This window comes from Macrotis lagotis, chromosome 8 (genome assembly GCF_037893015.1).
Source record: "Macrotis lagotis isolate mMagLag1 chromosome 8, bilby.v1.9.chrom.fasta, whole genome shotgun sequence".
NCBI lineage: Eukaryota > Metazoa > Chordata > Mammalia > Peramelemorphia > Peramelidae > Macrotis > Macrotis lagotis.
The window spans coordinates 142813976-142841330 of record NC_133665.1 but is presented as its reverse complement, the minus strand read 5'-3'; the positions used below and the strand labels follow the sequence as shown (position 1 = coordinate 142841330).

The following is a 27355-nucleotide window of genomic DNA, read 5'->3' as shown; positions in this document are numbered from 1 at the left end:
AGTTTCACGGTTGATCTCATCTTTCAGAAGAACAAGATTCTGGAAATCTAACACTCCAGGAGAGCATCCAGGTGGAGACGAATGCATGAATTTGCTGACTTTGACTGACTGCTGGAAATCCAAAGATATAAACATCATTCCTGTCTGCCCTTGTGTTATATTTGGATTCTTAGAAAGTTCTAATTGAACTTTTAGTATATGCAGACTTCACTGGATGAATACAAAGTCAGGTTATACCAATTTCTCACTTCAGTTCTTTCCTGGTTACCTCCTCCATTAATATGTAGGGACTTGGTGGGAATGGGGGGTAGGAAGTTATGTGGTTTAATTTTAATAATGTCACAGATATATAACTTTGCTGCCTTATGGAATCATTGTTGTTAGAAGGCATAGCTAAAGAAACTTTTCTTATAGATCTCTTTGCAGTATAAAGAAAAAGGGATTGAAAGGTATTAATGGTGACTGAATAAAGACTTGGGAATAGTTTCTGAACACCACCTGGGGAAATTCATGCTTATTACTCCTCCACTAATGTCCCACTCAGGAAACTTATGATGGGGGTGAAAGTGAAACTAACTTTTTTTTTAGATTTTTGCAAGGAAAATGGGGTTAAGTGGCTTGCCCATGGCCACACAGCTAGGTAATTATTAAGTGTCAGAGACCGGATTTGAACCCAGGTACTCCTGACTCGAAGGCTGGTGCTTTATCCACTAGGTCACCTAGCCACCCGAAGCTAACTTCTTTAGGACTGTTTCTGAAGCACTTAACCTCTTGTAGTTCCTGAAAAGGCTCTGACTATGAGGTTGATGATGAACTGGATGTCTTTCTTCTGTGGAGGGCTAAGTTGAGATTGGGGAGGCTTCCTGTTCAAGTTTGTCTAACAAAGTTGAGGGGGGGGCGGCAATCTCTATCAGTGGAGGGAATTATTCAACTAATGAAATTTCAGATCTCTACCATGTTTCAATAAGAGGGAAATGAAACTTTATACTGGCAGAACAGAAGGTGATAAGGGAGAGTTTTCTCTTTAGTGAAACTTCCCATAAGTTTACCTTGGAGCAGTCATTTTTTAAAAAAATGTTAAATAAAAACAGCCATGGTCTTATAATCATTTAAATTTGTGAAATAGGAGGCTATTTCATGTACATTAGTTCAGTGATTCTTTCTCATTTCTCCCTCACTTACAGTGTCTGTCCTTGCCTCCTATGACCCTCAGTTTTTATTCTTGAGAACTAATAAAAATAATAGCTTAATATTTATAATTCTGGAGGTTTTCAGCTAAGTGGCACGGTGGATAGAGTACAGGATTGGGAATCAGGAACACATATGTTCTTCAGAGACTTATTAGTTCTGTGACCCAAGCAAGTCACTTAACCCAGTCTGCTTCTGCTTCCTCATCTGTAAGAGGAGCTGGAGAAGGGAATGCCAAACAACTACAGTGTCTCTTCCAAGAAAACCCCAAATGGGGTCAAGAAGAGTCAGACACACCTGAAAATGGTTGAACTAGAACATCAAAAAAAGGTTTTCAGAGTTCTTCAGAATATATTATCTCATTTCATTTGCACCACATTCCTGTTAGCTATATGTTATTAATATCCCCTTTTTACAGATGAGGAAACTGATACACAGAGAGGTTAAAAAGCTTGCTCAAGTCACACAGTATCTATTGGACGCAGTTTTTGAATCCAGTTCTCTGTGACTCCAGATTCAGTAGTCTATCATCCCCCCTAGACTTCCAATTATTGAAACACTTTACATTTTTAAAAACACATTTGACATTTCATTTAATGTAGTCAGAAATAAGTATTTATTAGTTATACTTTAATGGTGATAAAAATGAATCTGAGAGTTTAAATGACTTACCCATGGTACAGCTAGTAAATGGAGGCTTCAAGTCCAAGGCTTTTGTCTCTACCATACTGTATTTTTTTAAAAAAAAACCCTATATATTGAGACTTAATGGAGAAAAGAGTTGAGGAAGGCATTACAGAATCAGATCTTTTAAAATTTGAAGAAAGAAGGGGCAGCTGGGGTAGTGTAGTAGATAAAGCACCGGTCCTAGAGTCAATAGTACTTGAGTTTAAATCCAGCCTCAGACACTTGATGCTTACTAACTGGATAACTTTGGACAAGTCATTTAACCTCATTGCCTCACAACCCCCCCCCCACCTTCCCCCTTCCATATCATTGCAATAGCTCATTGCAACAAAAAAATCTTATTATATTAAATATCTTAATCTATTCCACCTCTCCTTTCTTTTACTCCCATCACATTTCCCTTTTAGCCAGTGACTCCATTTTTGCAATATATTATATATCTTCAAATTCAGCTCTCTCCTGTGCTTCATCCATAAAAGCTCCTTCTATCTGCTCTATTAAATAAGAAGGTTCACATGAGTATTATCAGTATCATTTTTCTATGCAGGAATACATGCAGTTCATCATCATTAAGACCCTCATATTTTACCCTTCTCCTCTACTCTCTATGCTTCACCTGAGTCCTGTATTTGAAGGTCAAACTTTCTGTTTAGCTCTGGTTGTTTCAGCAGGAACATTTGAAATTCCCCTGGTTCATTGGAAGTCCATCTTTTCCCCTGGAAAACGATTGATTCTCAGTTGCATTCCAAGCTCTTTTGCCTTCCAGAACATTATATCCCAAGCTCTATGAGCCCTTAATGTAGTTGCTGCTAAGTCCTGCGTGATCCTGACTGCAGCTCCATGATATTTGAATTGTGTCCTTCTGGCTGCTTGTAATATTTTCTCTTTGACTTGGGAGTTCTGGAACTTGGCTATAATATTCCTGGGGGTTGTTTTTGTTGGATCTCTTTCTGGGGAGATCAGTGGATTCTCTCAATTTCTATTTTGCCCTCTATTTCTAGGATATCTAGACAATTTTCCTGTAGGAATTTTTAAAAAAATGAACTCAAGGCTCTTTTCCTGATCATGACTTTCAGGTATCCCAATAATTTTTAAATTATCTTTCCTGAATCTGTTTTCCAGATCAGTTGTTTTTTCAATGAGACGTTTCACATTTTCTTCTAATTTTTCAGTCTTTTGGTGTTGAAGTATTGTGTCTTGACTTCTCATAAAGTCAACAGCTTCCTTTAGCTGAATTCTACATCTGAAGGATTTGTTTTCTTCAGAGAGCTTTCTTATCTCTTTTTCCATCTGGCCACTTCTGCTTTTTAGAGCATTCTTCTACTCAATAACTTTTTGAACTGTTTTAACCATTTGACTTATGCTGGTTTTTAACATGTTATTTTCTTCAGCATTTTTTTGGATCTCCTTGACTAAGCTGCTGACTTCTTTTTCATGTTTTTCCTGCATCTCTCTCATTTCTTTTCCCAATTTTTCTTATATCTTCTTTACTTGATTTTCAAAATCTTTTTTTGAGCTCTGTCATAGCCTGAGCCCAATTTCCATTTTTCTTGGAATCTTTAGATGCAGGAGCTTGTACTTCCTCATTTTCAGATTAAGTATTTTGATCCTTCTTGGGATCATAGACAATGTATTTCTCAATGTTGTTCCTCTTTTTTCTCTGTTTACTCATTTCCCCAGCCTGTGCCTGGTTTTGGGGTGCTTCCTGAGCTTTTGAGTATTATTGGGACCCCCCACAAGGATCTCAGTGTGTGAAGCTCTGTTTTCCCTCCTGGTCTGTGAATGACCACAAGTGCACCCCTCTGTCATGGGGCTGAGGTGGGGGGGGCTGCTGTCCTGTGGGGGGGGGCCTATACTGTGATCAGGGTCTGAATGTGGCCAGAGCCCCAGAGTCCTGTTCCAGGTACAGAGGACAGACCTCAAAAGTCTCTCTCCACTCCCCTCAGTTACTGGCTCTGCCTGCTTCTGTTTCCTGGATCTGGGCTGCTGTGGCCACCACTGCTCTCTGAGTGCCCTAAGGGCTGGGCTTCACATGCTGGCTCTGGCAGAGGTCCTCCAGCTGATCTTACGAGTTGTGCCTGGTGCTCCCTGGGGTGTAGGTCAGGAAACTGCCCCCCTGCTGTGAGCCATGGCTCCGAGGCACCCTGGAGCTGCCTCTGAGAGGTTGAAGTTCCTTCACTCTGGTGGGCCACCCCCCTAACCCCCGTGGAAAAGAGCCTTTCCACTATTTTCCAGGTTACCTTAGTCTGGAGAATTGCCTCACTGGATCCTTCTGTGGGTTCTGTCTCTCAAAAATTTAGTTAGAGTCATAATTTTATGATTTTTGAAATATTATAGAGAGAACACCTAGGAGAGGCTCTTCTCCTGTTGCCATCTTGGCTCTGCCCCCCAAGACCTGTTTTCTAATCTTGATCCTTGAATTCCTTAGTTGTGTGACCATGGACAAGTCACTTTACCTTTCTGAATTTTTCCTCCTTTTATAAATATTAATATTTGCTCTACTTGTCTCATTGTGTTGATATAAGTAGAACCTGTTATAGATCTCAAAAGTCAAGGGTTGTTCAATCTTGTCTGACTCTTTGTAATTCCATTTGTTGTTTTCTTGGCAAAGATATTAGAGTGGTTTGCCATTTCCTTTCCCAGCTCCTTTTACAGAAGAGGAATCTGAGGCAAACAAGGTTAAATGACTTGCCTAGAGTCATACAGCTAACAATTATTTGAGGCCAGATTTGAGCTCAGGAGGATGAATCTTTTTTTTTTTTAGGTTTTTCAAATGGGGTTAAGTGGCTTGCCCAGGGCCACACAGCTAGGTAATTATTAAGTGTCTGAGCCCGGATTTGAACCAGGTACTCCTGACTCCAAGGCCGGTGCTTAATCCACTATGCCACCTAGTCGCCCCTAGGATGAATCTTTCTTCAGACTGATGCTCTACCCAGCTGCCCATAAATAACAATAGCTAGCATTTATATGAAACATTAAGGTTTGCAGAGTGCTTTGGTATTGCAGTAGTCCTTATCATTTTCAGATAAAGATTTCAGTTGAAAGTGGATGGTTAGTTTTGAGCATCTTAATCAATGAGTTAAAAGAGGATTCTTTCTGTTCAACAAAGATGTTCAACATTTCTCCAACTTTCCTTGGAATGTTGAAAAAGCTTCACAGGGTAAGGTAAACTGTAAGAAGACTGGAACAAGGTGGGGGACAAAGGCAAAAAGTCTAATATTCTTTGCTTAATAAACTCTTCTTTATTCCTTTATCAGTTCCTTTTTTTTTCAGAGATGCAAGCAGCCTAGGCAAAAACTATCTTTTCTGATTTTATTCTCCATTTTCTTATGCCCATCAACCTCAGTCCTGAGCTTCTTATTCTCATTTCTTAGGACCCTCCTTCCATTATACTTTCTTGAAACCCCATTTGATTGCTCTAAAATTTCCCTTCATCCTAGACTTAGACCTTTTCTGCTTACAATCCAGACCCACATCAGAAGTCCTGTTTACTATTATATCAGACTACTTAGTGAAGATGGTTCTGGAAGAGTAAGTGAGAGGAATGCTTTTGCACAAAATTTCCCTCATTTTAGTCAATGTAATGTGCAAGTTATGTCTTCATTCATTTGATTCTTTGGTTACAAAGGACAACATTCAATCAGTCAATCAAAGTTCTTTACAATGTTGTATTATTTTTTTCCCTTTCAACAATCCTATGAGTTTGATGCTATTATTATTTCCATTTTATAGATGAGGAAACTGAGGCAGATAGAGGAAAAGTGACTTGCTCAGAGTCATAGAGGAAAAGTGACTTTCTCAGAGTCACACAGCTATTAAATATCTGAGGTCAGATTTGGGCTCAGATCTTATAGACAGCAAGTCTAGCCCTCTATCCCCAAACCTTCTACTGCCTCATTCTATTATAAACTCAGCCTTCCTAGGATTTTTTTTCCTAGTGACTCATATTGTGAAATTCTTTAAGAGGTCTTAGAAGTTATGCCAGTGTTAAGTAAGTTTTGACAGTTTTTGCAAAGCTAAAAAAGCTTTGAGCATTGTCCCCTGTACAGATTATGCCTTTGGTGATAGCCTAGCTAAGGTACTGAGAGGGATATTATTAATAAATGGCAATAAAGGGCCAAAGATATATGGTGCATCTCAACTACTCAGTGCTGATGGATCCATATTGATTAATGATAGGTACTTGTTCCTAAAGAGATGGGATAGATACTTCCATAGTGTTCTTAACAGACCATCATCAATCAATGCAGAAGCCAATGATGGCTTGCCTCAAGTTGAAGTCAATTTGTCCCTAGCTGATGTTCCAACAGAAGAAGAGGTTTTGAATTCCATTAGGCTCCTTTCAAGTGGCAAAGCACCTGGTGCTGATTCTATTCCAGCTGAGATCTACAAGGTAAAGGGAGTCCATTGCTCATCTAAAACCTGACTGAAATTTTTCAGATTATATATGGCATGAAGATGTTTTTCTCTAAGAATTCAAGGATGCCCCCATTGCCCATCTCTATAAAAGTCAAGGGAATAGATTGTCCTGTGACAAATCAAAGGGGTATTTCTTTTTTAGTCATTGCTGATAAGATTCTTGCCAAAGTCCTTCTCAATAGGCTGATCCTTCACCTGGAAATTTATCACCTTCCTGAGAGCCAGTGTGGTTTCAGAAAGGGTAGAGGAACAGTCAATATGGTGTTTGCTGCCCGACAACTCCAGGAAAAATGCCAGGAACAGAATAGAGGTTGGTATACAATATTTGTAGATCTGACCGAGGTCTTTGATACCATCAGTCATGAGGATTTATGAAAAATTATGTCAAAATTTGGTTGCCTGGAGAAGTTCATCAGTATTGTATGTCAAGTATTCATGCCCATATTCTGAATTGTGGATGATGCTTTCGAGAATTCCCAGTCACCAACAGAGTAAAACAAGGATGCATCCTTGCTCCTATACTTTTTTTTAGCATGATGTTTTTAGCCATATTATCAAATGCCTTCAAATGAGGATGAACCTTAAGGTCAGCTATCACTCTGATGGCAAATTCTTTAACTTGAAAAGGCTACAAGTCAAGGCCAAAGTGGAGGGAGAGATTTTCTGTTTTCAGATGATTGTGCTCTCAATGCCGTCTCTGAAGTTGATATGCAACAGAGTATGAATTGATTCTCTGCTACTTGTGCTAATTTTGGTTTAACAATTAACACCAAGAAAACCCAGGTGCTCCATCAGTCAGCACTATACTATCCATATGTGGAACCATTGATTACAGCAAATGGAGAAGTTTCGAGTACTGTGGATAAGTTCACTTACCATAGCAGTGTCCTTTCCAAGGAGGTACACATTGACAATGAGGTTGACACTTGCATTGCCAGAGCTAACTCAATATTTGGGAGGCTCTGAAGGAAAGTGTGGGAGAGAAGAGGTATTAGACTGATTATCAAACTGAAGGTCTACAGAGCTGTTGTGTTGACCTCATTGTTATATACCTGTGAAATCTGGACAGTCTACTAGTACCATGCCAGGAAACTGAATTGCTTCCATTTGAATTGTCTTAGGAAGATTCTTAATATCACCTGGCAGGAGAAGATACTAGACACCGAGGTCCTTTTTTGAGCTAAACTGACTAACATTCCAACATTATTACAGAGAGTGCAGCTACCATGGGTTGGACACATTATTAGAATGCCAGATGTATACTTGCCAAAAAGATCTATTTTGCAGAGAACTCACACAGGGCAAATGCACATGAGGGGGTCAGAAGAAGTGGTACCAAGATATTCTGAAGGTCTCATTGAAGAAATTTAGAATTGATTTACAGCTTGAGAGACACTGGCACAGATCTGCCCATCATGGCATGCTTTTATCAGTGAGGAAGGCAGATTTGAAGCAGCTCAAAAGAAACATGACAAAAGTAAGTTTAGAGGACCCACTTCGGGTGTTCACATGGACTATTAATGCCCGACCTGTGGTAGACCATTCCGTGCTCATATTGGTCTGATCAGCCATTGGATATACTGTCATTTGTCTCAAGCATAGTGATGTCATTTTGGTCTTCTTCTATAACAAAGGACAAGACCCAGCTAAGGTACTGAGAGGGACATTATTAATAAACTAAGTCCACTAGGTGATGAATTCTTAAGCCATGGTGACCTACAACTCAAAGAAAAATGAAAACTCATTCTTCAGTCTGTGGAGCTAGAAGTGAAGGAATCAAAAAAGGAATTAGGGGGTGATAAGATCTTGGGTTTCAGGCCATCAGAAGTTCTTAGTATTCATATTTATCAAGTATTTATGAGAATATGTTATGCATACACCAAAGGTTTCCTTAATGAAAAAATGTGGACATTATATAATTAATTAATCAATAAACATTTATTAAGTACTATATGCCAACTACTGGGCTGACCACCGGGGCAGCATAGACAAATGGAATAGTTCTTATCCTCAAGGAGTTTATATTCTGACAGGGGAGACAATGACAAATATTTCTGAAGGAACTGAGGCACTTCAGAATTCTCACTCTTATTGTAACTGAAATCAGAAGAAGAGTTTTAATGTAAGGATGGTATGCTAATTTTCTTTCAAGAGAAAATTGCTTTCATTAAGCCTCAGATGTATCGAGAGTAAATTTTCATGGGTATGAAATTTTCTCTCACATTTCTTATGATGAACAGAAGTAAAAACACTCCCAGGAAGATAATTTTAGCTTAGCATCAATATAAGATCATTGATTAAGAGCAAGATGGGACTATAAGGTCCTTTTGGTTCAACCCCCTCTTGCAGATGATGAAGTTAAAGAAGTAATGCAGAGTTTTACAAAATTCTGCATACCCATTGTACTTGGTAAACATAAATGCAGTGACTTCCCTAGAGACATACAGCTGTTAAATGTCTGAGGCCAGAGTTGGGTTCAGGTCTTAAAGACAGCAGGTCTAGCCCTCTATCCCCCAAACCTCCTACTGCATCATCCTACCTAGGATTTTTGTTCTAGTGACTCATAGTGTAAAGTTTTTAACGGAGTGTTAAAAGTTATGCCAGGGTTGGGTAAGTTTTGACAGTTTTTGCAAAGTTAAAAAAGTATGTACAGAGGACAGTGCAAAAATATATGTAAAATAATGGTTCAGAAATAACAAATGGAAGAGATCAAAGATTTATAGGGTACTTATAAACCTTATGACCCCTTGAAAACTTTGTTCAAGAAGAGGAGTCACAGTCGTAAATCAGAAGGTATTGAATATATAAAGTAAGGATAAATATCACAAAAAATGAAATCAACTCCATCTTGAGGGACAGAAAATGACTGTTGATTATAGATTTCGGTCTCCTTTTCTCTCTATTTGAAGGACTCGAGAGTGAAATGCCAAGCTCTTCCCAATGCCTTCCTTTATAGAGGCAGAAACAATATTCAGATCATTCCACTTTACATCTGCTGCCCTTCTTGATTTCTACTCCATTCCACGAAGCAAGATGTCCTTGCTCTGACTACTCTCTTTTGCTTTTCTGTCATCTTTTGTATGTTATTTCCCTCTTTAGACTGTAATTGTATTGAGGACAGGAACTGTTCTCTTTTTTATTAACCATATCCCTAACACTTAATATATTATAGACACTTAATAAATGTTTATTGGATTGTATTACTGATGTGTGCATATTCAACCCATTAACTGGTTAAAGCAAATGTCAAAGTAAAATTCAAATGAGCAGAAAGGATAAAAATGAGAAGAAATGTTATACAAATATTACAGTGCCAACTCAACCTATTCAAATATGCTGATGATGCTGAAACATTGGAAATGGGTCAAAATAAAAACATTGACTTTGAATATCAGCCTCTCTTAGATAAAGTTTAATTGAGAGAAAATTATTGATGTAAGAAGAAGATCCAAGAAATGACTCCGGGGAGCTGCAATCTTCTAGTTTTGTTGAGACATGGAACATAAGGAAACACTGGTTTAAAGTACAAGATCATTTTGAGTGACCATGAATGTAAAACATGGGGAGGGAGGATTATAACAAGCAACATTACTTTTTGAATCAATAGAGAAAAAACGAAGTAGGATAAAGTTTGGCATATGATCTAAGTAAGCCCAGAATTTTTTAGATGAAACTGACAAACTGGTCTATTCTCGTTGTCAATGATAGTGATAATATTTGTCCTTCATTCTCGAGGAGGACTATGACATCAAAGAGGTTATGCCATGGCAAGCACATGAATTGGATTTGAGTGAGTGGGTTACTATGCGAAGTCACCCGCCTTATCTTCTCCTCCAGAGCCATCTAGATCCAATGACCAGATATGGATCAGGATGACTGGGGATGAACCTGAATGCAAGGCAATCAGGTTGTTCAAGGTCACACAGCTAGTAAGTATTAAGAGTCTGAGATTGGATTCGAACTCCCATACTCCTGACTCCAAGACCAGTGTTCTATCCATTGTGCCACCTAGCTGCCCATGTCAATGACAGTAGAACTAGACATTACCATTGTGCTTGCTATATGAGAAAGTAGAAAGATTATTTAAGATAAAATTGGGAAGAGCAAATGAGACTGGACTAGTTATACCCAGATGAAATCTTTGCTGAAGGGAACTTAGTTTTTTTGTTTTTTGGGGTTTTTTGGCAAGGAAATGGGGTTAAGTGGTTTGCCCAAGGCCACACAGCTAGGTAATTATTAAGTGTCTGAGGCCAGATTTTAACTTAGGTCCTCTTGACTCCAGGGCTGGTGCTCTATCCACTGCGCCACCTAGCTGCCCTATTTTTTTTTTAAGGTTTTTGCTAGGCAATGGGGTTAAGTGGCTTGCCCGAGGCTACACGGCTAGGTAATTATTAACTGTCTGAGACTGGATTTGAACCCAGGTACTCCTGAATCCAGGGCTTTATCCACTATGCCACCTAGTCACCCCACCCCTGGTTTTTTTTTTTAGAAAGATTTTATTTATTTTGAGTTTTACAATTTTTCCCCTAATCGTGCTTCCCTTCCCCCACCCCCCCAAGAAGGCAGTCTGTTAGATCAATGTATACTATAGAAATAATGTAAAGACTAAGTTGAATGTGATGAGAGAGAAATCATATCCTTAAGGAAGAAAAATAAAGTATAAGAGATAGCAAAATTACATAAGAAGATAACAGTTTTTTCCCTAAATTAAAGGTAATAGTCTTGGGTCTTTGTTCAAACTCCACAATTCTTTCTCTGGATACAGATGTTATTCCCCATTGCAGAGAGCCCCAAATCATTCCTGATTGTTGCACTGATGGAATAGGCAAGTCCATCAAGGTTGATCATCACCCCTATGTTGCTGTTAGGGTGTACAATGTTTTTCTGGTTCTGCTCATCTCACTCAGCATCAGTTCATGTAAATCCTTCCATGCTTCCCTGAATTCCCATCCCTCTTGGTTTCTACTAGAAAATAGTGGGGAACTTAGTTTTCTCTTTTTTTTCTCTCTCTTTTTTCTTTTTTCTTTTAAGTTTTTGCAAGGCAATGGAGTTAAGTGACTTGCCCAAGGTCACACAGCTAGGCAGTTATTAAGTGTCTGAGGCCAGATTTGAACTCAGGTACTCCTGACTCCAGGGTTGGTGCTCTATCCACTGTACCGCCTAGCTGCCCAGGAACTTAGTTTTGAAGGCACTGATTTCAGGGAAGAGAAAAATAAATCAATAATGAAAACATGGAAAAACTTTAACTGAATGATATTATTATCTTCAAAAAAGGCATCTGAGACGACATCAGTGTCTAGATATTTTGTGCCTTTTCTCATGTTTTTAAAAACTTTAGGAGAATGTTTTATGCATAAACTAAGGGTTTCCTTGATGAAAAAAAGAAGATGATTTAGCAGTCTGGGTTTCACAAATGATTTTTCTGTAGTAGACCATATCTTCACAATCACATAATTGACTGAAAGATGCACAGAATACGTGTTCCTGCTATGTTTTTTGTTTTTTTAAGTGTTTGACTTCAAGATATCTGCCTATGCATATGTTAAAATAATACAATCTTGATTCCTGGACAGGTGCAATCACAGAAAAGCTAACTCTGTATGAAAATCTATCAATATTGATTGAAGAAAATATAAGCTTTTCAAAAATTTTACTATTATTATAGAGGGTGCACTGTGCAAAGTCTGAACAGAAGAAAAATACCTTTTAGATAATGAGGTCCTCCACATCTTTTATGGATGATATAGTCTTAGTTGTCTGAGCCTTCCTCAGTGAAATTCATGGCCACTCAAAAGAAATCTGCCTAGTAAGTCACACAGAAAACACCAACTGGATAAAGAATACCTATTTGCTTTGATTATGACATGTTGAATTGTCAGGTCATTGTTAACAGATCTGGGATTAGCATTGAATGATAGGAAGAGAGTGAAATAGATAATAAAAATTAGAAGCAGAAGGGAACAAGTAATGTATAGAGAATGTTACCCACAAAATATTAAATGACCTAGAGTAGTCTTTTCATTAAGTGTTAGGTAAATATAAGTAAGAAAGACTCAATAAAGGAATGTCTGGATGAGATGTGTTAGTTATACACCACAATAACCACCAGTAATGTTATATAGCTGAGAATCAAGGAGCACTGTATTTAGAATCAGAGAACCAGAATTCAAATTTGGCTTCTACCAACCAATTGCCTGGATAACCTTGGGCAATTCACTTTAACCTCTCTGAACCTCAGTTTCCTTATATGTAAGATGAGAGAACTGGACTAAATGACATCAAAGGTCTTTTCAATTTCTAAATCTATATTTTCTAAACTCTGAATGAAAACTGTTTATAAGTAGCCAGTAGGAATGTGTTAGTTTGGGGAAGTGAAGGATCACTCCTAGTTTGAGGGGAGAGAGGAAGAGAATTGATAAAGTTTCCTGAGTAGAGAACTTTTCAGCTAGGCCTTTTAACACAAGGGGAATTTCACCATTAACAAATCATTTCTTCTTTGGGTGGTTAAACTTGGTCTTCTTATGAAATGCAAACCACCTCTAGGAGAGGAGTACTTAAATGTTTTTTGTGGTTGAATGTTTTTCTTTTGCCTTTCCCTTTGCTTGAGAAAGTTAACTATGTCTTAAAAGAAGATCTGAGCTAGGAGGGCTCTAGCCACTGCTGGGTAGTGTGAACCCTAAAATTTTAAGAACCTTAAAAATATCAGGTTAAAATAACAAAACAGGAAAATATAGATTAGATATGAATCTCTGGGATTTACTGACGAAAACCTATAGGTGGAGAACATCTAAATGGTCATTCATATCTGTGGGAGACACAAGCATATTTATCCAAAAACGAAGAATAGGGAAAAATCATTAAGCATCCTTAGTGAACTGTACATAGGAATTTGCACACTAGCTCTACCTGAAACTGTTCTACAAAGATGTTTTTTCCTTCCTGAATTTTTCTCTTGTCTCTTCCAGGGAGGACAGACTCCTTATCTTCTGAGCAATTTTCTCTTAGATTTGTAATTAATATGGGGGAAGACCTTTGGAATCTTAATTTTTACTAGGGAGCAAGGTAGTTTGATATAAAGCCTAGTATTCTCCAAGTGGAATTAATGTTAATTATGAGAAATTATTCTTTCACAGTAGGGAGGGGACGGAGGAGAAGGTTGGCCTCTTCTACCTAGTCATCTGTGGACCAGCCCTGTAGAACCTTGTCAGCTTTTTTTCTCCTCTTTGGAGGGCTGAGCTCTTTGCTGGGGGCTACTTTGTAATGAGGGTTTTTTGAGAGTAGAAGGAACTTTTCTTTCTGGACTTATTCTGCTCCCTTGTGAAGTCTGGTGAGAAGGTATGGGCTTTGAGCCAAGCAGCTAATCCTTTTGTATTAGCTGGACTTTGAAGTATAGGGTACCAAGTCTCTCCCCCAAACCCCAAACTCCTCTCCCTCCCTTCTTGGGGCCTAGGTGGTCTGCAACTGGAGACTGATCTTTCATCTTCCAGGTGTCTGAATCAGAGGGGAAGAGTAAGGCAGGAAATTGGTGGTGTTGGATTGAGTTTTGAAGAAAGACTGGGATGAGCAGTCACTCTTTTCATGGGACCTTTTTGATTCTAACCACGTGTATAGGACAGGATTGTGGGAGAGCTGAAGCCACTAGACCTGGTAGAAAGCACGTTCTCTAGTCTACCAACTGTATAGAAGACAGTACCAGCTGTGTAGAATGAAATCTCCTTAAGGACAGAAACTGGCTCATTATTTAAGCCCAGCATCCATTGTAGCACCTTAAGAAATGCTTATTGAAGGGTAGCTAGGTGACCCAGCAGATAGAGAACTGATCCTGGAGTCAGGAGGACCTGAGTTCAGATCTAGCCTCAGACATTTTTGTGTGACCTTGGGCAAGTTACTTAACCCCATTGCCTTGCAAAAATAAAAAAAAAAAAAAGGAAATGATTATTTGATTACTATGTTGATTAGACCTGAAGTGGATTCCTGCCCAAGACACTAAGCACTGTATTGCAGGACTGTGTGACAGTTTTTTTCCCCCCTCATCTGCAAAATGAGGCTAGGAATGACTTTACTAGCTATCTCCTGAGGTCTCCTGGCTTAGTGTCTAAAGCTTTGAGAGTCTGAAAGACATGAACTCTCAAGATTAGTCTCTGACATATATGAGCAAATGTGACCATAGACAAGTTAACTACCTCATATCCTTATGCAACTAAGATTTTGCATTAAAAAAACAACCACAAAAAAAATTAAAAAAAATTTGGCTCTGGTATCAGGAGACTGAGGTTCAAATCTAGCCTCTGATGTTTCCTACCTTTGGGGAATCTCCCTAAGTCTCACTTTCCTCCTCTGTAAAATGAACCACTTAGACTTGATGATCACCTCTGAGGTTCTTTCTTTCCTATTCTAGGTCTATGATTCTAAGCTACAGATGAATTCCTCATTGGTAGAGGAACCATATATCCTGGGAGCAGCTCCAATTATTGATAAAAATCACAAGACAGAACCAAAATACTCAATAAAATTGTTTCCACTAAAGGTCATTGTGAAAATCAAACAAAAAGGAAATTATTGCAGAAACTGTAATGGACTTTCTTCCTAATGGACTCCCAAGGAGAGAGCATGTAACCAGTATCTTGGGGATACTTAAGAATTACTACTAGACTGTAAGCTTGATGAGGGCAAGGAGGTATTTCATTTAAACTTTGGATCTTTTTCATCAATGAACACCCTGAAGGCTGAACCCTATGCTCCGAATCTCTGCAATGTTCTCCTACAGACATCATTCCCCAGCTCATCCACTTCTATGTTTCAGCCTGAGAATTAACCATAGAGGCTGATGTGTATGTGCTTTTCCATTATCTCATTTGACCTTTAACGGTTAATATTGGGAGCACTAGGTGGTTAAATGACTTGTTTGTAGTCACATTGCTTATGTGTGGCAGAGACGGACACTGACTCGGATTCCAATAACACACAAAAAGAAGTCAAAAGGGAGAGATGGGGCCCAATATATTGTCAAAGTCTGGGAAGTCAGATGTAAAGTCAGAAGGGGAATAAAGCTTGACCAATCTGGGCCATTCCCCAGGATGAAGCCTCAGAAGGAACTCACCAATGGGAAGAGGGGGCCAGTATGGCAGAGGGAAGTTCTAGACCTCTAGGGTGAGGAACCCCAAGCACTGAGAAAAGTAATTTTCAGTTCAACTGGCACATAGCAGGTGTTTAATAAATGCTTATTGCCTTGGACATAATGCAAGACCTGAGAGTTTTAGAAAGCAAAGAAGTGCTTGGAGAGGCTTAATTTCAAGTTAGGGAATTGAAATCTCTTTATATAAAATAAAAAATCTATCTCTTGGTAACTGTAGCATTAACTAGCTATTTGACATTGGGTAAGGAGAGGAAGTTTGGTCTTGTTATAAGATCAGTTTGGTTTTTTTTTTTTTTAGGTTTTTGCAAGGCAAATGGGGTTAAGTGGCTTGCCCAAGGCCACACAGCTAGGTAATTATTAAGTGTCTGAGACCGGATTTGAACCCAGGTACTCCTGACTCCGGGGTGGTGCTTTATCCACTGTGCCACCTAGCCACCCCCCTTGGGTTTTTTTTTTTTGAATCAGAAAACTCAAGTTCTAATTCGACCTCTTGCTCACTACCTGTGTGATCTTAGTCATCAATTAACCTCTCTAGGATTCAAAAATGAGGGAATGGATTAGCTGGCCTCTATAATCTTTTCTAGCTTTAAATCTGTGTTCTTATGACCATATCACACACCCGTGCAAACATCAATTATAAAACCAGTTTAATACCTTCCAGTATCTTTTTTAAAAAACTCAAATGAGCTAAAGGAATGAGAGCATGTTGTAAAAGGTAAGTCACTGGGTAGATATGAGAACTTTTTATCCTTAAGGTTAGTGGAGACGTCATTGATGTCATGTGTATGGAGCTAGCTCACCCTCTTGTGTGGGAGGGTGGGGATTCTGTCATCTTCTTCTACTTAGCTCCTTACCTGAGGTGTACTCAGCATTAGCCCAGGATTTTTGAGCAATGGACTGGTTCTGTGATCTCCTCCGCCTTATCTGCCATCAAACTGAGCCCTCTCTGATGTCCCCCATTTCTCATTTGCCAGCCTTCCTAATCACTGGAGTGCACTCAGGCCAAGCCAAATATGGTTTTTGTTACCTTTCATTTCTTTTCTGCCAATGGCAAGCAGTGCCTGGGAATTCCTATGGATATTTGTTCCCAATCTCCTTCTCTCATCTTTTATCGGTCCGACACCAACTTCAAGTTACTGGGTCTAGAATTGCCTGGATTTTTTCTTTAAGATGCTGAGCTAATCCTCTGTCTGCTTTAATTGTGAAACTCCCCACATTCTGGGTTTGCCACTCTCAGCACCCTGCCCAGTAGCTTACCTCCTCCTTCCTGAGCCCTGAAGCTCTTTCATTCCCCATCTGCTGCAATGCTTATTTCTAGGCATGTACTTTGGAGCCCACTCTGTTCTCTGTCCCTACCTCTCTACTGGTAAGGACTCCTTTGCTGTCTGTATGATAACACTTCTCTTTGAAGGTGGCCATATGGGACACAGAGATAAGGTCTCCCTTCAAGGAGGGAGGCAATGCAGGATCATGTAAAGATCATGAGGTTGGAAGTTTGGAGACACCAATTCTAGCAAAATATTGTAGTGGATAAAAGACTGGGTTTAGAGTTAGGGACACCTGAATTTCAGTCTTACTCCAGATTACTAGCTATGTGACACTGGGCAAGTTAGCCTTATTTTCCCCATCAGTAAAAATGGGTATGATGATAATAGTACCTGCCTCACTGGGTTATTGTGAAAGTCAGTTGAGATATTTATAAGCACTCTTCAAACCTTAAAGTATTCTATAAATACTAGATACTATTAATATTGTCATTATTAATATAAATATGAATCCCAATTCTGACTTTATTTGTGTAACTTCTGGAAAGTCACTTAATCAATTTAGGCCTATTATCTCCACTATAAAATGAGAATGGTCTTTGATTATAATTATATGTATTTATGTTCATATTTATAATTATATGATATTATATATTACATATTTTGTATTTATGGACAATTATATATGATATTGTTTGATTATAATATACTCTGGTTCTTTCATTGTTAGGCTTTATTTAAATTTACTAGAATCTAGAGAAAGAAAGAAACTTTTAGTGTATTAGGAGGGAACCTTTAAAATTTGGGAAGAGGGTAAAGAATCAGTAAAAAAGACAGAGAAGGACTGTTGATATACAGAATACCGGAATCAGGAGGTACATGTGCTGGAAACCAAGGAAGGGTAAATGGGTCAGGCAAATGAATCCTTGATTGATAAATGTTGCAGGGAAGATAACTGGAAAAAAAGATAATTGGAATTGGCAAGTAGCTCACTGATGACCTTTGAGAGATCCTTTTCAGTGGAGTGGTAGGCATGGATGTCACACAGTGACGGGTTGAGGAGAGAGTTGCTTGTGCAGAGTAGAAACTTTGGGTGAAGACCACTTTTCCAGTGAATTTAAAAGGCAAAAGGCAAAGAGGGGAAGGAAAGGAGCTGGTTAAGCTAGAAGGTAAAAGCTTTGTTAGTGTCAGGAGGACTTGAGGAGTTTTGTAGGCGGATTGGAAGGAACAGGTGTGAAGGTTTATGAGAGAGGAATGACCACTGGAGCAGGTCCTAGAGGATCAAATGAGATAAGATCTGTGAGAGAGCTTCAGAAACTGTATGAATATAATCAATTGTTATTAATAATTATTAGATTATTGAAATCTTCTAGTCCATATCCTCATCCTCATTTTTTTTAGATAATATTGCAGAGACCAAGAGAGGGAGGGAAAACTGGTCCAGAATAGTAAAGGCAGAGTCTGATTCTAAATGCTATTTCTATTGCAATGAGTTGACTCTCAAGAGTCATAGAATCTCAAATTTGGAAGGAAGGCCAATGCTAATCCATACCTGAAACAATGTTTTTTCATCAGCTGTCCATATGCCTGGAATGCACTTGTTGTTCACTTTTAACCTCCAGGTTTTCCTTTTTTTCTTTCAAGTCTCCATTCATTCCCCACCTTCTGCAAGAGACCTTTCCCACTCCACCTGCTAACTAGGATACTCCTCTTACCCTGTTGATATCTTGTTTGTCTTCTATTTTCCCCACAGATGGGAGCTTCTTGAGGGCAAGGTAAATATTTTTGACTTTTGTTGTTTTCTGGGCACTTTGTTGGGTGGCGCAGTAAATAGAGCACTGGCCTCGGATGGAAATTTGAATCTGACCTTAGATACTTACTTGCTTCTTACTAGCTGTGTGACCTTGGGCAAGTCACTTAACCCTGATTGCCTTGCATCCAGAGTCATCTCCAGTTATTCTGATTCATATCTGGCCACTGGACCCAGATGGCTCCAGAGGAGAAAGTGAGGCAGGTGACTTAGTACAGCATCCCCCTCACTCAAATCCAGTTCAAGTGCTTGTTGGGCATCACCTCCTGATGTTATGGTATTCTTTGAAAATGAAGGATAAACATTATTAGCACAACCCATCTATTATACTATAATACTTGTGTTAAGCTTTAAACTTGTTTACTGACTCAAGGTACCCTTCAGCTTTTGCTTGGAGGTCTCACATAATGGAGAATCCACTTTTCCTCAAGAAAACCCATTCTACTTTTGGATCACTCTTATCATTAGCAAGTCTTTCTTTGTGAAAAACCCAAACTTGTCTCTTTGCAGTCTCCTTCCTTTTTTCCTGGTTTTGCTCTGTGGGACCTTGCAGAATAATTTTAATCCCTCTTCCAAATCAAACCTCCCTCTAGAAATTCTCTTCATTAAACATATCTGGTTCTTCTCTGATCAATTTACTGACTGACCACTACTGTAGGGGCCTGATGTTAGCCACCTACCTCCTGACAAAGAGATGATTCCCTCAAGATAAAAAAGGAGACCTATATTTGGGGACATGAAAATGTGTGGATTATTTTGCTTGAAAATACTTGTTACAAAGATTCATTAGCATGGGAAGGGGTTAGAGTAGGGAAGTCCAACCTTTGAGTTCTGGGCTTCTTTTGACAACAAAAAGTTGTCAAAGATCACATATAGAATTATGTTGGGCCATATAGCTCAGAAGAACTAAAAGACTGGATACCAATGGTCTAGATGAAAGAGAGGACAACTAACTCTCATGTTTTCTCTATACCACTCTAAAAAAGAAGAAACTGGAATCACTGAAACAGTTTTAAAAATGGCCAGATGAGAACAGAAGGAAATTCAGAAGGAGCCACAAATAAGCAAAAGAGTTTTGAAAATAATATATTAAATTTATTCTATACTTAAAAGTAACAAGTTGAAAGTAAGAGTGAGTTTTGGTTTTACATGTAATCTCTTTCTTTTCTGTTTAGCACATTGACTTTTTTTCAGAATAAAAAAGATAATATGCTAAGTAAAATTATGTGAGCTTAAGGTCCTTCACTATCCTACTTGCCCTCCATTGGATGTTCTCCAGCTTACCAGTATTTTCCCTAAAATGAATTATCTAGAAATGAACACAATATTGCAGTTATTCCATATTTTCATCTGTGTCTTTAAAGAAGACTCAAGGAATTCCCTTCTCTTGTATCTTCCATATTATATGTCTTGTCTTGTCTGAAAAAGAGGAAGAAATCATCCTTCCCTAAATTAATTGAGGCCAAGGGTCAAATGTGGGGATTGCATAGAACAAAGATATCAAACAGTAGCTTCTGTGGCTGGCAACCCTCCTCAGGGTGACCAGGACCAGTTCAAAGTGTAGTTAGAAAATATCTAGTAAAATAAATTAAACACAATAAAATTAGATAGTGTTAACATATAGTTTTCTTAGTTAATAAATGTCCCACAGGATTCATTATTTATGAGTTAGTGGTTCCTGTTTGTATTTAGAGTTCTTTTGATGCCATTGGTGTTAAATCTTACTGAAAACTGAATCAGCAGTAGATCTGGGAGGCTTCTGTCCTCATATCCTTACCCATATAGTATTGTGTATAAGCAATATAAAAATAAATTAGGATCCCTCTTGGATTAGGATCAGAATCATTGAATTGGAAAAAACTTAGAAGACCAACTCTTCATTCCCCCTCCCCTTCTTTATGCTAAGGACTCTGCTTTTTGCATCCCCAGAGCTTAGACTCTCACAAGCACATAACAGGCACTTAAAACATTCGTGTTGATTGATTTATTGAGGAAACTGAAGTCAAGTGAGGGGTAGTAACTTCCCTGAGGGTACCTAGTTAGTAAGTGACAGAGAAAGAGGTTGGGTCTATGTCTCCCTTTGTTAGCTTCATGCTTGAGTGTGACATATTGGAGATATCACAAAGAAGACAAGTTACGGTAGGATATGAGCACCAGGTCCACAGGTCTGAGAGCCTTGTAATGCCATGAATTCCTTTTACTTGCTTGAACCTTGTCAGCAAATAGCAAGAGAACTAGAGGAGGATTTGTTGTAAAGCCATCCGGCTCTCTTGGCCTAAGTGACTTAATAGACCTTTAATCCCATCTGGATGGGGAAATGCAAATTCATATTGGTGTAGAGAAAGCTCTTCTCCAAATGCATTTCTCAAGTCTCTTCCAGGCTAAATTCAATTCAATCCTGCAGACATTCATTAATCACTCCCCTATGAACAAGATCCTTGGTACATAGAGAATAGTTAGCATTGATCTAGGCTTTGGTTTAGTTTGTTATCTCCTTTGATCCTCACAACCACTTTGTGAAGCAGGTGCCATTATCATTCCCATTTTGTATAGAAGGAAACTCAAATGGAAAAAGGTTAAGAGACTTGCCTAGGGTCACAACTAATAAGTATTTTAGGCAAGATTTGAATTCAGCTCTTTCTGACTCTTGGTTCAGAGCTCTACATTTGGTGCTATCAACTTGTTGGACCTAATGATGTTGTTTAGTTTGCCATCTGAACAGTCTCCTATCCAGTCTGAGTTTTGAAAAGTTTGTGACCTGAATTTATTTGACCTGTGTTAGATCCCAATTCAATTAAAATGAGCAGAGGGAGGGTAAAGAGAGAAGAAAGACCAATGGGAATCATTTAGTCAATCGAGAAGCATTTATTGAGTGCTTTACTGGAAATAAAAAGGCAAAACAGAAATAGTTTACATTCTAATGGAAGGGGCAGAATATACATAAATAAATATATTCAAGATATATATTGAATTGAAGGAAAGCTGCTAAGTTACTAGTGTCTGAGAAAGGCCTCCTGAAGAAGGTTGGTACTTGAGTTTAGCCTTGAAGGAAGTCAGGCATTTTGAGAGGCATTGGAAAGAAAGAAGAGCATTATGGGGTTGGGGACACAGTTAATACAAAGGCATAGTGATAGGAGATGTGTGATTAACAGAAAGAAGACGACATGGCTAATCTGTAAAGTTTGTGGAGGGGAGATGTAAGGAACTTTAAATGCCAAAGAGAGGAATTTATATTTGATTCTAGAGGCCATAAGAAGCCACTGGAGGTTTTGAGTAGGGAATGACTTAGATTGAAACTTGCCTGGAGGACATAAGGAGAATCACAAAATCTCAGGGCTAATGAGATCTTATTGCCAATCTAGTCTAATCTATCTACAAATAAGCATGCCAGTAAGTGATCATCCAGTTACTTTTGAAGATCTCCAAAATGCAAACCTCCTTACACCCCCACACACACCCCCAGAAGCAAGCCATTTTATTTTTGGATAGCTCCTATTGGAAGTTTTTCCCTGCTATGGAACTACATTTACCTCTCTATATCTTCTACCTCCTTGTTCCCAGATCTTTTTCCTGGAGCCAAGTAGATTTCTACCTTCACCCCTGTTTCCTCATGTATACTTAGAAAAAAGTCTCTTATTTGGTCTCTATGCTATCACTCAGCTGATATTGATATCTTTGCTTACTGCATTTATCCACTCCTGCATTTCTGTTGTTTAGGATGTTTGAGAAATAATATTGTTGGTTTTATTTTCTTTCTGTAAATGTTTCAAATGCCTCTTTATTATTGAATATTCATATTTTTTTCATGCATGCTTAAGCTCAGATTTGCAGGGTAAGTCAACAACCTAGGGTCCTTCTTGAACTTCATTGCTCTTTGGAACACTTTATTCCATTCCCTTGTATGTTTTCAAGTAGGTGCAGAATTGTTTTGCATTATTTGAATTTCCTTTCCTTTATTTCCTCCCGATTACTTATAGAATTTATAGTTTCTTAATTGGATTGTTAAATTTAGTCCATATGTATTTTAAAATTTGCAGCCTTGAATTTTTCTGGAGGTGATCTAGATATAAATTATTTCAAATGACAATTCATTTATTGTGTATAGAAGTTCTGAGCAGCTTTCTTCTATTATTTTCTGCATTATGAGATTAAGTTTTTTTTCTTTTTTGGGGTCCTGTTTTGTTCTTCTGGGAGACATAGGTTGTTTCTGTTCATTCTGTCTTTGAGTATATGATGTTTTTGCATGCACAGTGAAAATAATTTCTTTTAATGTTATTGATTTTTGCTTCTCTTCTTTTAGATTGTCTTTCACTTCTCTGTATTTGCATTTCCAGTTTCTTATTTTCTCTTTTGCTTCTTTGGTGAGGCTTGACTGTAGATTCCAGTTTTTCTATTCTGTTCATTATTTTAGCTGCTCAGGCCATAGGCAGTTTGTTGTAGTTTCATGTTCTACTCAAATTCAATAGCATTCTCTGTATCATCAAGTATTGGGTCACTTTCTTTATTTTACATTATTTATTCACAGATATCTGAACTTGTTTATTAGATTTTGGGAAAAAAAAGATTTAGGGGCCTTATTTCCTTCTGTAGTCACTGTTTTCCCTGTTAATTTATCTGCTTACATTCAAGGTATTTGAGTTTTCTTCTTCCCCAAATCTTTTATAATTTGTCTCTTGCCCCTCCCCTTACCTTTTCCCCTATTACTTATTTTCTGACTCCCTCCTCTCTCAATGTGGCTTCCTTGAGGACTGGATCTCAAAGCATCTCAGCCTCCTCTCATACTGGGCAACTGACAGTTTACCAAACTAGGTCTCTGCCTCAGGTGACTTTTTTTTTTTTGGATTTTTCAAGACAAATGGGGTTAAGTGGCTTGCCCAGGGCCACACAGCTAGGTAATTATTAAGTGTCTGAGCCGGGATTTGAACCCAGGGACTCCTGACTCCAGGGCTGGTGCACCACCTAGCCACCCCACCTCAGGTGACTTTTTGATAGTCAAAACTTGCTCCATCTGAATGTTGTGTTTGTCCTGTCAGGTTTATTGGAGTGCTGTCATTCTCCTTTCCCTCCACCCTGGTGTCCTGTCCTGGTGTTTTATCCTACTCCTGTCCTGTTCCTTGGTTCATTGGTCTAGAATGTGCAGTCCCTGATGCCACAGGGTTGCTCACTCAGGGCCTGGTAGTTCAGAGTATTGAAGCATTAGTGCTATGAGATTGTGGCCCCCAACAGGCTGGTGCTCTGGAAAGACTGTTGTAACCAGGGCAAATTTCCATATTCTAGAGCTGAAGTTAGCATGGCACTGGAAAGATGGGGATGAGTGACCTGTGCCATGGAGGTGAATTTTGTTGTAAACTTGTTTTGTGTCCTTGGGTCTGTCAGTACAGCCTCACTGTTGGTGGTGTTACCACCCTACCAGTGCGGGGGAGAGGTGTGACTGAGCTCAGGGTCATTGAGTACCAGTTCAGTGTTTTGGGTTTTTATTAAATATTCTTTTGGATTCTGGGTGTCCTAGACTAATGAGAATGGTTGAAGTTGGGTTTTTTCCCCTTTGGTGCATAATTAGTATTGGAAAAGTTAAGAGGATCAGAGAAAATGTCTTCATCTTTTTGCACATGTGATCCAAAGGTCCAACAATGTCTTTTTGGGCAGAATAGAATGCAAACTTGAGAGTCAAAATAGGTATGAGAGAACCACTTTCACCAAAGATATTAAACATGAACTATGTATCAACTGATAATAGATTTGAAACTTCTTGTCTGAATAAATATCCATTCACTCCTGATGTATATATACAGTTTACTAGGCAACTTTTACAATCTTGATGAGTTCTTGGGTTCTCAAGTTTGGACCAGGCAAAACAAGAAAAGTCAACTTTTCATATTGTAGATAAAGAAACTGAGTTCCAGGGAAATTCACTTAATAGTCAGATAAATGTCCCAAATGGGAGTTGAACTCTGGTCTTCTTACCACCCAAGTACCTTTCTTGTCTCTCTGTAAAACCACACTGTCTTTCTTGATTATAGGGCTCCATCTCCACAAACTTGTTTTGAATTGGGCAAGGACGAATGCCAAAGTCAATTGAGTTCTTTTAAAAAGGATTTTGTGTTCAGTTTCTCCATGTTAAAAACATTTTAATATTTAATGGTATGTTAACAAATTCTGAAAGCTTTATGGATCATGAAGGCTTTAAGGTTGTGTGTTCTGCATTGAGAGCATCTAACATACAAAAAATTAGCTTTCAAAGCAGATAAATTAGGGGTTGATTGTTTACTTCAAAACTGCAGTGAATCTTTTTTGTTTATAAATGGCAAGCTTCCCCAGTGTATTTAAAGGTTTATTTGGTTTACATGTCATTTTTTTAGAATCAGACTCTTAATATGAGAACAGGCTGGAAACATAGCAATTGTCTGAAGTGCACCCGATTCTAAGAGTGCATGACCTTGGGGATCATTTTCCACTCATTTTTTCTCCTCCCCCTTATATCCTACACATCATCAATTTGTATAAATTCCTTTTCAATAGGCCAATTACATTTGCATTTTTTCTCTCGCTGCATCTTCCTTTTCCCAATCACAGAACCTCAGAACTGGAAAAGACATTAAAGGTCATTCAGTTTAAAATCTAATTCAGTGTTAGATTCTCCTTTACATTCCTGATGCTTGGTTCTAGCTGGAATACTTCCAGCAATGGAGAGCTCACTGTAGAGAGATGTACTATAGTGGGAAGAGCCCTGGATTTGGCCCCAGAGGTACCAAATCCATGTTCATGCTACCTGCATGATGTGGAAAAGCTTACTTTAACATCTCTGAGCCTCAGTTTCCTCATCTGTAAAAGTTTTTACTCCAGAATCCTATGATTCTAGGCAATCTGTTCCATCATTGACTAGATACCATAACTAGAAAGTTCTTGATATTGGGCCCAGTTCTGTCTCCCAGAAATTTCTGTCCCTTGGCTCTATTTCTTCCCTTTGTCTGTGCAAATGACCTTTTAGTTATTATCTCTTGTCATTCCCTCTCAGTTGAACTTCAGGCAATAATAATAGCTTTCACTTTGCTCTGAGAAGGATAGTAGAACCAAAAGGTGGAAGACAAGGAGGAAACATTTGAAAAGGACTACTGTTCTTTATAAGTGAAGGAGTAATTGGGATATTAACAAAGTTATGGGTTAACAAAGAATACATTCAGGAACCTGTTTAATCCTTGCCACTGTCATCTTTCAGCCTTGGTGATTGTGTAACCTTTGGGTCAGAGGCTTCTTCCCACTTAGGAGACCTTTTGCTTTTTGATTTGTTGCCTCTACTCAGTTGATTTAGGGATATCTATACTTGACACTCCCCACAAGGGGTAGTTCTTGGACCATCTTGTAAGCACTCACAAAGCTCTAAATAAAGTACTTTTATTTAAAAATTAATGAACGGGGGAGCTAGATGATGCAGTGGGTAGAGTTCCAGTCCTGGAGTCAAGAGGATCTGAGTTCAAATGTGACTTTAGACACTTCATACTCACTCAGCTGTGTGACCTTTGGGCAAGTCACTTACCTTCATTGCCTTGCAAAAAACAAAAACAAAAATTAATGAACATAGGAAAAAACTCACTTATATATGGACCTGTAAAAAGTCAAGGCTTACCTTCCTCTGTCATAAATATACATATAATATATATATATATTCATATTCATATACATATACAAATAAATACAAATATATACGCATATATATGTAGGACTGGTGAGACCCTTCTATACCAGTGCTCTTTTCTGGATCCTATTAGTGCCATGTCCTCTTTTTTGTTATAGGTTTGCCCCGTGCTAACTCCTGTAGCTTCCCAAAAGAGATACTGATTATTTACAGGCTTTTCTCTCTTCCTTGGGTCTGCTTTCTGTGACACAGCTCAATTTCTGGCTTATCTACTTCTACAATTTTTCATGTTGCACTAGTCATTTTCTTAAAGGGATTTTAGCAGTTGACCTCTGGAGAGATATTACTCTATAGAGCTTCTGCCTTAGCAGGGTGTAGATCCCATAGTCTCTGCTATCACACACAAAAACTTACCAAGAGGGCTACAGGAACATAACATTTTTGTACCACTCAAATTACTCTCTTTTTATTTTCTATGGGCTTATATTGAATCAGTTCTGTTATTCTCCTCTCTTCCCTGTTTCCTGGGTGGTATCCTTTCTTATCATTTCCTTTTGAACCTGGAGTTTAAAGGGACACCACTCCAACCACTTAAATCTTTGTCTTTTCTGTTCCCATTGTCCTCTAGCAACTGGTATTCAAATGACTTGAGGGATGCTTTCTAAAAGAAAAGAAAAAGAAGTTCTAGGGGAGAAACCATTTATTCCCATTGTAACCTCCTGCTCTAAGAAGGAAGATGAGCTTTTTAGTTAGAGTTAAAAGGTCTTTTCCTGAATGAAGCATTTCACTTTCTTGTTGATCGATTGAGGGAAAATTTAGATAGATCTGTTTTTCTGCCCCATGTTTCTGATACTAGAGCAATTTCACGGACCTAAAAGCAGGAAAACAAGATGACAAAAATGATATACTGAATTTCTCCCTTCTCATTTTGAGCAGGAAAAGGAGGGAACCATTTTCTCTATGTAGGATACCTTTTGCCAATGTGTACTCCCCCTGCTTTGAAATAAGAACTATTTTTTTGTGCCAACAGAAGTTTCATTAAGTTAGGATCCTCATAGTTTTATGTGAAATGAAGTCACTTTTCATATCCTAAAAACCTGATTTGGACAATAAAGTTCCTGAGCTGTGTTGGGAATGGGTTTGACAGGAAAGGAGTCTGGGAAATGAAGGATATATGAATGACATTGGGGCAGATATCTCTCTCCACCCCAACTTTA

The 27355-nt window shown here is 38.5% G+C and overlaps 1 protein-coding gene across 12 annotated transcripts in view; it reads left to right on the top strand.

Annotated features, from left to right (window-relative positions):
* Window positions 1–27355, top strand: part of ATP2B2 (ATPase plasma membrane Ca2+ transporting 2) — a 681398-nt gene that overhangs the window by 164004 nt on the left and 490039 nt on the right. The gene's annotated exons all lie outside the window — the stretch shown is intronic.